We start from the raw sequence: 12,429 nt of genomic DNA on the forward strand, positions 1-12,429 counted from the left end.
GTAACCCGTAGATGGACCATTTTCACTGAGAGGATGGATGATAGCCATTGACAACGGTGATCCCCCTACATACAGCTTGCCATGGAAAGGAGCATGAGTGATTGGATGAAGACAGTAGGAAAGTGGAGATCCAGAAGGAATAACGTATCTCTATACGCTTATCTAAAATTCCCAACAATGAATTACATAAGTATCTATATCTTTATTTTATGTTTTTTTATCTTTTAATTATCAAAACTCTATAACCATTTGAATTCGCCTGACTGAGATTTACAAGATGAACATAGCTTGCTTCAAACCGACAATCTCTGTGGGATCGACCCTTACTCACGTAAGGTTTATTACTTGGACGACCCAGTGCACTTGCTGGTTAGTTGTGCGAAGTTGTGAAAAAGAGTTGAGAATACAATTGTGCGTACCAAGTTGTTGGCGCCATTGAGATCACCATTTTCTAAGCTAGAGGGGCTCTGCTCAGAATTCTCTATCTGATGCTGAGAGGATGATGGAAAAGGCTTGCTATTGCTTAACCTGTTTCTTCCACCATTATTAAAGCCTTGTTGAGGCTTTTGTTGATCCTTCCATGAGAATTTTGGATGATTTTTCCATGAGAGATTATAGGTGTTTCTATAGGCTTCACCCATGTAATTCACCCCTGCCATTGCAGGGTTCTTAGGATCATAAGCTTCTTCTTCAAAAGATGCTTCTTTAGTACTATTGGATGTATTTTTCAATCCATTCTGACTCTGAGAAATCATGTTGACTTGCTGTATCAACATTTTGTTCTGAGCCAATATGGCATTCTAAGCATCAATTTCAAGAACTCCCTTCCTCTGATGCATCCCATTACTCACAGGATTCCTTTTAGAGGTATACATGAATTGATTATTTGCAACCATGTCAATGAGTTCCTGAGCTTCTGCAGGCATTTTCTTTAGGTGAATAGATCCACCGACAGAATGGTCCAATGACATCTTAGACAATTCAGACAGACCATCATAGAATATATCCGGGATGGTCCATTCTGAAAGCATGTCAGAAGGATACTTTTTGGTCTGTTGTTTGTATCTCTCCCAAGCTTCATAGAGGGATTCACCTTCTTTCTGCCTGAAAGTTTGAACATCCACTCTAAGCTTTCTCAGTTTTTGAGGAGGAAAGAACTTGGCTAAGAAAGCCGTGACCAGCTTATCCCAAGAGTTCAGGCTATCTTTAGGTTGAGAGTCCAACCATATTCTAGCTTTGTCTCTTACAAAAAAAGGGAAAAGCATAAGCTAATAGACCTCGGGATCAACTCTATTGGTCTTAACAGTATCACACTTCTGCAATAACTCAGTTAAGAACTGAAAAGTATCTTCTGAAACTTGCAATTCTGTTGCATCAGAGAAACTAATTGAGGCTTTAGCTCAAAATTGTTTGCTCCAATGGCAGGGATTGAGATGCTTCTTCCATGGAAGTTGGAATTTAGTGCAGTAAAGTCACCAAGCATCTTTCTTACATTGTTGTTGGGTTCGGCCATGTCTCCTTCTTTTTCGAGATTCTCTGTAAGGTTTTCTCTGGATTGTTGTGCTTTAGCTTCTCTTAGCTTCTTCTTCAGAGTCCTTTCAGGTTTAGGATCTGCTTCAACAAGAATGTCCTTGTCTGTGCTCCTGCTCATATGAAAAAGAAGAGAACAGAAGAGGAATCCTCTATGTCACAATATAGATATTCCTTTATGTGAGTAGAAGAGAAGAAGAATAGAAGAATAAAAATTCGAACACAGAGAGAAAAGAGAAGAGGGTTTGAATTATGAGGAGAAGAGAAGTGTTAGTAATTAAATAAATAAATAGAAGAAGATGAGAGGGAAAGAATTTCAAAAATTGTTTTTCAAAAATGGTTAGTGATTTTTGAAAATTAAGAGAAGAAATAAAATTAAAATTTGAAACAATTAGTTAATTAAAAAGAATTTTGAAAAAAGGTGAGGAATTTTCAAAAATTAGAGAGAGAAAAGTAGTTAGGTGGTTTTGAAAAAGATAAGAAATAGTAAAACAAAAAAATCAATTAGTTAGTTGAAAAAGATTTGAAAATCAATTTTGAAAAGATAGGAAGTTTAGAAAAGATTCTTGAAATCAAATTTTTGAAAAACATATGATTGAAAAAGATTTGATTGAAAAAGATTTGATTGAAAAAGATATGATTTGAAATTTATTTTGAAAAAGATTTAATTTTTAAAAACAGAATTAATGACTTGACTCACAAGAAACTAAAAGATATGATTCTAAAATTTAAAGATTGAACCTTTCTTAAGAAAAAGATTTTGAAAATCAATTTTTAAAATTTTCGAAAATATTAAGAAAAAAATAAAAAAGTTTTGATTTTTGAAAAAGATTTGAAAAGATAAGATTTTTAAAAAGTGAAATCTTGACTTGGCTAACAAGAAATAACTTATTTTAAAAAATTTTGACTAAGTCAACCCAAAATTTCAAAATTTATGAGAAAAATAAGGGAAAGATATTTTTTTGATTTTTTTGAATTTTTATGAGGAAAGAAAAAACCACAAAATGACTCAAAACATGAAAGATTAAGATCAAAACAAAGAAAATTTGCAAGAACACTATGAATGTCAAGATGAACACCAAGAACACTTTGAAGATCATGATGAACATCAAGAACTTATTTTTGAAAAATTTTCAAGAAAAGAAAAACATGCAAGACACCAAACTTAGAGATTTTCCATGTTTAGACACTATGAATTCAAAAATACATATGAAAAACAACAAAAGACACAAAACAAGAAAATATGAAGATCAAACAAGGAGACTCATTAAGAACAACTTGAAGATTATGAAGAACACCATGCATGAATTTATTGAAAATTTTATGAAAATAAAAGCATGCAATTGACACCAAACTTAAAATTTGACACTAGACTCAAACAAGAAACACAATTTTTTTTATTTTATGATTTTATAATTTTTTTGTAATTTTTCAAAAATTATTTTTAGAAAAACGAAAGAAAAAGAAAAATTTTGAAAGATTTTGAAAACATTTTTTGAAAATAAAATAATGGTTAAAACAAGAAGAAAATTATCTAATTTGAGCAACAAGATGAACCGTCAGTTGTCCAAACTCGAACAATCCCCGGCAACGGCGCCAAAAACTTGGTGCACAAAATTGTGATCTCAATGGCGCCAACAACTTGGTACGCACAATTGTAATCTCAACTCTTTTTTCACAACTTCGCACAACTAACCAGCAAGTACACTAGGTCGTCCAAGTAATAAACCTTACGTGAGTAATGGTCGATCCCACGGAGATTGTCGGCTTGAAGCAAGCTATGGTCATCTTGTAAATCTCAGTCAGGCAGATTCAAATGGTTATGGAGTTTTAATAAATTAACAGATAAATAAAACATAAAATAAAGATAGAGATACTTATGTAATTCATTGGTGGGAATTTCAGATAAGCGTGTGGAGATGCGTTGTTCCTTCTGAATCTCTGCTTTCATATTGCCTTCATCCAATCCTTCATACTCCTTTCAATAGCAAGCTGTATGTTGGGTGTCACTGTTGTCAATGGCTACTTCCCGTCCTCTCAATGAAAATGGTCCTCTACGGTTTTTGTACGGCTAATCAACTATCAGATTTCTCATCTCGGATGAAAAATACCATGCACATATATCGTATGGCTAATCAGCTGTTGGTTCTTAATCGTCTAGGAATAGGATTTACTATCGTTTTGTGTCTGTCACTACGCCCTCCAGTCGTGAGTTTGAAGCTCGTCACAGTCATCCCATCCCTGATCCTACTCGGAATACCACAGACAAGGTTTAGACTTTCCGGATATCAAGAATGCTGCCAATGAATTCTAGCCTATACCACGAAGACTCTAATCTCAGATTCAGATGCCCCGTTGTCAGAGGGTAGTCGATGTGAATCGTTGATTAGAAACCCAAGAGATATACATTCAAGCTTGTTTTCATGTAGAACGGAAGTGGTTGTCAATCACGCGTTCATAAGTGAGAATGGTGATGAGTGTCATATAATCATCACATTCATCATGTTCTTGTGTGCGAATGAATATCTTAGAATAAGAATAAACATGAATTGAATAGAAGAACAATAGTACTTTGCATTAATACTCGAGGAACAGCAGAGCACCACACCTTAATATATGGTGTGTAGAAACTCTACCGTTGCAAATACATAAGAACAAGTTCTAGGCATGGCCGAATGGCCAGCCTCCCCAAATGACATATGAATTCCAAAATAGGGAAAAGACCCCTAGTATAAAAGTAAAAAGTTCTATTTATACTAAACTAGTTACTAGGGTTACAAAATTAAGTAAATGATGCAGAAATCCACTTCGGAGCACACTTGGTGTGTGCTTGGGCTGAGCATTGAAGCTTTCATGTGTAGAGGCCTTCCATGGAGTTAAATGCCAGTTTGTAACTTGTTTCTGGCATTTGTCTCTAGATTGCAACTTGTTTTTGGCGTTTAACGCCAGAATAGGGCAGAAAGCTGGCGTTGAACGCCAGTTTGCGTCATCTAAACTCGGGCAAAGTATCAACTATTATATATTGCTGGAAAGCCCTGGATGTCTACTTTCCAACGCAATTGAGAGCGCGCCATTTGGACTCTTGTAGCTTTAAAAAATTCCATTTCGAGTGAATGGAGGTCAGAATCCAACAAGATCAGTAGTCCTTTGTCAGACTCTGAATTAGATTTTTGCACAAGTCCCTCAATTTCAGCCAGAAAATACCTGAAATTACAGAAAAACACACAAACTCATAGTAAAGTCCAGAATTGTGAATTTTGCTTAAAAATTAATAAAAATATACTAAAAACTACTAAATCATACTAAAAACTATGTAAAAACAATGCCAAAAAGCGTATAAATTATCCACTCATCAGAGGCCCCAACCATGCTCCGAATATTTGTGAGGCTCCATGAGAGTCCACTGTCAAGCTATTGACATTAAAGAAGTGCTTATTGGGAGGCAACCCAATTTTTATTTATCTATGTTATTTTATGTTTTCTTTAGGTTGATAATCATGTGGAGTCACAAAAACAACTGCAAAAATCAAAGCAAATTAAAAAACAGCATTAAAAATAGCACACCCTGAAGGATAAGCTTACTGGTGTTCAAACGCCATTAAGAGTAGCAGAATGGACGTTAAACACCCAGTCTGGCACCATTCTGGGCATTTAATGCTAGAAATGGGCACCAGACTGGCGTTTGACGCCAGAACAGAGCACCAAGTTGGCGTCAAACGCCAGAAATAAGCAACAGCTTGGTGTTAAACGCCAGGAAAGGTATAAAAGCAGGCGTTTAATGCCAGAAATAGGCAGCACTCTAAGGGCATTTTTGCACGCCTATATAGAGCAGGGATGAGAAGTCCTTGACCTCTCAGGATCTGTGGACCCCACAAGATCCCCACCTACCCTACCTCTCTCTCTCCCCCTCACACATATCTATAACACTCTACCCAAAACAACACTCACCTATCAAATCCTATTTTCTTCCCTATATTCTCTTTACCAATCACCTCCATCCCTCTTCCCCAAAAAACCCCACCTACCTCACTTTCAAATTCAAACACCTTTCCCTCCCAAACCCACCCAATTCCAATCGACCACTCTCCCTATCTTTCCTTATAAATACCCCTCTTCACTCTTTCATTTTCACACATCACAAACCCTCTCCTAACCCCTTGGGCGAACCTATCTCTCCCTCCATCTCCTCTATTTTCCTCTTCTTCCCCTTCTTTCTTTCTTCTTTTGCTCGAAGACGAGAAAACCTTTTAAGTTTGGTGTGGTAAAAGCATTATTTTTTGTTTTTCCATAACCATTTATGGCACCTAAGGCCGAAGAAACCTCTAGAAAGAGGAAAGGAAAGGCAAAAGCTTCCACCTCCGAGTCATGGGAGATGGAGAGATTCATCTCAAAGGTCCATCAAGACCACTTCTATGAAGTTGTGGCCAAGAAAAAAAGTGATCCCTATGCAATTCAGCTAGAATTGTCATAGAGGAAGACATCCTCATTAAAGAGGACAATCCCATCACTAAGAAAAGGATGGAGCAAACAAGAGAGCCCACTCATGGACTTCAACAAGAGCATGAGGAAATTTCGCATCAAGAAATCCCTGAGATGCCTCAAGAGATGCATTTTCCTCCACACAACTATTGGGAGAAACTCAATACCTCTTTGGAAGGCTTGAGTTACAACATGGACCAACTAAGGGTGGAGCCAAGAGCACTCCATCATTCTCCATGAGACTAGAGAAGATCAAAGAGCTATGAGGGAGGAGCAACAAAGGCAAGGAAGAGACATAGAGAAGCTCAGGTGTTCCATTGGATCCTCAAGAGGAAGAACTAGCCGCCATCACTAAGGTGGACCCGTTCTTTGATTCCCTTGTTCTTATTTTTCTGTTTTTCGAATTTGATGCTTTATGTGTTATCCATGTTTATGTCTTCATTACATGATCATTAGTGTCTAGTGTCTATGCCTTAAAGCTATGAATAATTCCATGAATCATTTACCTCTCTTAAATGAAAAATGTGCCTAATTACAAATGAACAAGAAGTACTTGAATTTTAAATTTTATCTTGAAATTAGTTTAATTATTTTGATGTGATGGCAATACTTTTTTTTTGAATGAATGCTTGAACAGTGCATATTTTTATAGTGAAGTTTATGAGTGTTAAAATTGTTGGCTCTTGAAAGAATGATGAACAAAGAGAAATGTTATTGATAATCTGAAAAATCATGAACTTGATTCTTAAAGCAAGAAAAAGCAGTGAATAACAAGCTTGAGAAAAAAATGGCGAAAAATAAAGAGAGAAAGAAAGAAAAAGCAAGCAAAAAAAGCCAATAGCCCTTTAAACCAAAAGGCAAGGGTAAGAAGGATCCAAGGCTTTGAGCATTAATGGATAGGAGAGCCCAGGGAAATAAAATCCAGGCGTAAGCGGCTAAATCAAGCTGTCCCTAACCATGTGCTTGTGTCATGAAGGTCCAAGTGAAAAGCTTGAGACTAAGTAGTTAAAGTCATGATCCAAAGCAAAAAGAGTGTGCTTAAGAACTCTGGACACCTCTAATTGGGGACTTTAGCAAAGATGAGTCACAATCTGAAAAGGTTCACCCAGTTATGTGTCTGCGGCATTTATGTATCTGGTGGTAATACTGGAATATAAAGTGCTTAGGGCCACGGCTAAGACTCATAGAGTAGTTGTGTTCAAGAATCAACATACTGAACTAGGAGAATCAATAACACTATCTAAAATTCTGAGTTCCAATAGATGCCAATCATTCTAAATTTCAAAGGATAAAGTGAGATGCCAAAACTGTTCAGAAGCAAAAAGCTACTAGCCCCGCTCATCTAATTGGGACTAAGTTACATTATTATTGTGAGATTCATTTTATATTCTCTTCTTTTTATCCTATTTGATTTTTAGTTGCTTAAGGACAAGCAACAATTTAAGTTTGGTGTTGCAATGAGCGGATAATTTATACACTTTTTGGCATTGTTTTTAGATAGTTTTTAGTAGGATCTAGCTACTTTTTAATATAATTTTATTAGTTTTTAAGAAAAATTCACATTTTTGGACTTTACTATGAGTTTGTGTGTTTTCTGTAATTTGAGGTATTTTCTGGCTGAAATTGAGGGACCTGAGCAAAAATCTGATTCAGAGGCTAAAAAGGACTAATGATGTTGTTGGATTCTGACCTCCCTTCACTCGAAATGGATTTTTTGGAGCTTCAGAAACCCAAATGGCGCGCTTTTAATTGAGTTGGAAAGTAGACATCCAGGGCTTTCCAGCAATATTTAATAATCCATACTTTTCTCGAGTTTTGACGACACAAACTGGCGTTCAAACGCCAACTTCCTGCCATATTTTGGCGTTAAACGCCAGAAACAGGATAGAAGCTGCAGTTAAACGCCCAAACTGGCATAAAAGCTGGCATTTAACTCCAAGAAAAGTCTCTACATATGAAAGCTTCAATGCTCAGCCCAAGCACACACCAAGTGGGCCCCAAAGTGGATTTCTGCATCATTTACTTATTTCTGTAACCTTAGTAACTAGTTTAGTATAAATAGAACTTTTTACTATTGTACTCACATCTTTGGATTATATTAAGATCATCTTTGGACATTTAGTCCTTAGACCTAAGTCTTGATTATTCTAGTTCCCCCTCTGGGGCCGAAACCAATGAACACCATTATCACTTATGTATTTTCAACGGTGGAGTTTTTACACACCATAGATTATGGTGTGGAGCTCTGCTGTTCCTCGAGTATTAATGCAAAGTACTATTGTTCTTCAATTCAATTCAAACTTATTCTTATTCTAAGATGTTTACTCGCACTTCAACTTGATGAATGTTATGATCAGTGACACTCATCACAATTCTCACCTATGAACGCGTGCCTGACAAACACTTCCGTTCTATCTGCGAAAGCTAGAGTGTGTATCTCTTGGATTCCTAGTCCATGACACATGGTTGCCTCTCCTGACAATAGAGCCTTCCATTCTGTGAGATCAGAGTCTTCGTGGTATAAGCTAGAATCAATTGGCAGTATTCTTGAGATTTGGAAAGTCTAAACCTTGTCTGTGATATTCCGAGTAGGATCTGGGATGGGATGACTATGACGAGCTTCAAACTCATGACTGTTGGGAGTAGTGACATACGCAAAAGGATTATTGGATCTTATTCCGACACAAGTGGAAACTGATAGATGATTAGCCCTATGTAACCTGTAGCTGGACCATTTTCACTGAGAGGATAGACGGTAGCCATTGACAACGGTGATCCCCCGACATACAGCTTGCTATGGAAAGGAGCATGAGTGATTGAATGAAGACAGTAGGAAAGTGGAGATCCAGAAGGAATAACACATCTCCATATGCTTATCTGAAATTCCCACCAATGAATTACATAAGTATCTCTATCTTTATTTTATGTTTATTTATCTTTTAATTATCAAAACTCTATAACCATTTGAATCCGCCTGACTGAGATTTACAAGATGACCATACCTTGCTTCAAGCCGACAATCTCCGTGGGATCGACCCTTACTCACGTAAGGTTTATTACTTGGATGACCCAGTGCACTTGCTGGTTAGTTGTGCGAAGTTGTGAAAAAGAGTTGAGAATACAATTGTGCGTACAAAGTTGTTGGCGCCATTGAGATCACGATTTCGTGCACCACTAAAACAACTGGGGGAAGCCGTAATTATTGAAGAGGAAGAAGTGGTTGAAAACTTAGGAGATGCTGAACCTCCTTGGGAAAGTCAAGCTATAGAGCCTCCTTCAAATACGTTTGAAATTGATGTTGAGGAGGGTGTACAACCTCTAAGGCATATCATGGTTGAAGACTTTGAAGGGGACGATCAAGAGATGGATTCAATCATTAATGAATTCTTATCTACATTTGAATTCTCTCCCATTGGACATGACATGGAGATTAAAGAAGAAGAAGCACAACCTCCCATGCCCTTGGTGAACAATAAAGAAGAGATCGAATTGGAAGAAAGCTACCATGAGGAAGAGGTTGATATTGAAGAAGCTTGAAAAGAGGTGGAGGTTGTCAAAGAAGAGCTCAAGGGAATAGAGCTGGAAATCACCCTGCCAAAGTTGTTGGAGACCTCTCCCCCAAAGCCATCACCGTCCATTCCTTTATTCAAGTGGGTAAATCTCTCATCTCTAATATTAATTAGCTCACTTGAATATGTTTTACTTGAGACAGATGGTCAGCATAGAGCTCTTTGTGGCCATAGGAGCAAGCGGGAAATGGTTTGTGGTAGGAAATGTCATGCAAGGTTCAATATGTTTCCATGCTCCAAATTGAAGTACAAAGGTTGGTACAATTCTCAATTGAATGGGTCTAGGAAGCTGTTTCGATGTCTCAGTGAGAATTTCAATTGCGTGCCACTCAGATGGAATCATGATGATCAACAAGAAGACGGGTGCAAAAGCAAAGTTTGGGACCCTAGAATTCATTCTAGCAATCAACACTCTTGGGGCCTTGTCACTTACTTTAGATTGCTTGACGGCTGTGTGCACCTTGTTTGGGATCCCGGAGGCTATTGGAATAACAAACATTGGTGGGGATTCAAGGATCAGTACAAGCACAAGCCACCATGACAAGGAGCTCGCCAAATGTCCAACTTAAGGACTTTAACTAAAAGTGCTAGGTGGGAGACAACCCACCATGGTATGATCGTTCTTTTCCAGTCTTAGTTTTATTTTACTTTGTTTTCTTCTTAGTTTTATTTTATCCTATTTTTATTAGTGCTCATTCATCATGTCAGCATCTGCATTTTGTATTCTGCATATTAAAAAAAAAAGAGAGGAAGCACGCGACGCGCCAGCATCGCTGACACGTCCGTGTCAAAGGAGAATTAGCGATAAAAGGGAATTGAACAAAAAGTAACGTGGGAGCGTGTGGCTGGAGACGTGCCTTAGACCCAAAAACACCCACGCGAATATATCCCTGATGCGTCTGCATCCTTTGTGAATCCAGCCTTCTACGCGTGCGCGTCTCCCACGCACACACGTGACCCCACAAAATCGACGTAAATGGGTGTATGGCAGCAAGTTATGATGGAGTGGGACTGGAACCATGCTAAGAGCACAAGCCCTACCACGCGAACGCGTGCCCCACGTGTCTGCATCATTTTAAAAGAAAGGCCATGCACTCGTGCGCATCATCCACGTGCACGCGTCACCCTAAATTTTGGCAATATGCGTTTAAGACAAAGAGTTGCTCGAACGCGAGGCTGCTCTCGCGCCACTAGCACAAATCAAGTCACGCGTTCATATAACCGACGCGTCCGCGTCACTTGAAAATAACGCCAACCACGCAAACACGTGCTCCACGCGTCCGCGCCACCTGCACCGCACAACTTATCCAGATCAGCACCAGAAATCTTATCTTTTCTTCCCCAATCCTAATCTTTTCTTCTCCTTTCTTATTTCTTTCTTCTTCCTTCTTTCTTCTTTCTTCCTCCTTTCTTACTTTCTTCTTCTTCATCTATTTAACTTCTCATCCTTCTACACTTTCATTTTATTTTACTTAATTTGTTTGCATACATTCATTCATTGCATTTTAATTTTGTGCATATTTTTATTTTCTTTTCTAAATTTGTTATTTTTCCATTGGTGTTAAAATTCTCTTATTCAACTGTTGCATCTTTTCTTGAATTAATCTGGTACTTCATGACTTGTTTTATTCTGATTGGGTATTATTATTCATAAGTCAATGCTATTCTTTTATGATACTTGCATTCTATTTGCATTGATATGCACTTATACTACCTTGCATTACCCACACTCTCTCCGCTATTTTTGCACTTTTTGCACTATTGATATGCCATTTGCTTTTATTATTTTCTCACTTGCATGTTGTAGCTACCATGTAATTGAGACCCTTATTATTTGGCATTAACCCACCCATACTGTATTTATTTTCTTATCTTTATTTATGGGTTTCTTTTTCTCTTTTCCTCTTCTTTCAGGATGACCACCAAAGAAGGGAAAGGAAAAGCTTCTCAATAGGATGGGAGACAAGTCCATCTGCACATTCTTTGGAGAAAAGCATCAGTTGTAGCAGCTCGTCCACTTGCACATCTTAGCATGCACCGAGGACGGTGCAATCCTTAAGTGTGGGGAGGTCGATACCGATCTCCATGGGTTAGTTATTTCCTATCTCAACACCAATGTTTAGTTTTCTTTGTTAGTTCATTGTTGCATTGCATAATATATTGCATGTGTAGTTGATTGTTTGCATTTAAGTACTACTTGGTTGAAAAATAATAAGTTTCTTTTTAAGACCCTATTTTTGAAAAATTTCACTAATTTAAATTAAAACTTTTGTGTTAAACTTGTTTGAAGACTGTAAATTGGAACATGGTTTTTGAGTTAAGAACACACAATGTGTGAGACTTTGAGCTTAATTATATGGTTACATTATTTAACCATGAATTTTATTCTTGTGTGTTTCCTTCTCTATAATTGCAATGTAGATTTTGTTCCATTCTATATGTCCATTGTTTAGTGTATTTATATGCTTCCATATGATTGAGGCCATCATTTGATTATTAGCTCACTTATCCCTAAAAGCCTACCCTTTCATTTACCTTTGTTAGCCACTTTGAGCCTTTTATCCCCATTTGTTTAATATTTTACCACATCACTAGCCTTAAGCATAAAAACAAATTAATCATCCCAAATTGAATCTTTGGCTAGCTTAAGATAAAGATTGTGCATCAACTAAGTGTGGAGAAAACCATGGGAACATGGGTCAATAAGGGAATGTATCATTATTCACAGATTAGAGGCTATAAAGTGGGGGAATGCATCCATTCATGAAACAACATTCATTATTCACAGTTTTAGGTTTTAGATGTAGCTTTAGAAGGAGAGGCTCTCTTCTCTCTCTTAGGTTTTAGGATT

General features: G+C 37.4%; 1 non-coding gene across 1 annotated transcript; it reads left to right on the forward strand.

Annotated features, from left to right (window-relative positions):
• Positions 1–1,025: 1,025 nt before the first annotated feature.
• Positions 1,026–1,133, forward strand: LOC127739919 (small nucleolar RNA R71). The gene has a single exon (XR_008000661.1). It is a non-coding gene; the product is annotated as a small nucleolar RNA R71 (small nucleolar RNA).
• Positions 1,134–12,429: the final 11,296 nt, after the last annotated feature.

Source organism: Arachis duranensis, chromosome 6, assembly GCF_000817695.3.
Source record: "Arachis duranensis cultivar V14167 chromosome 6, aradu.V14167.gnm2.J7QH, whole genome shotgun sequence".
Lineage (NCBI taxonomy): Eukaryota > Viridiplantae > Streptophyta > Magnoliopsida > Fabales > Fabaceae > Arachis > Arachis duranensis.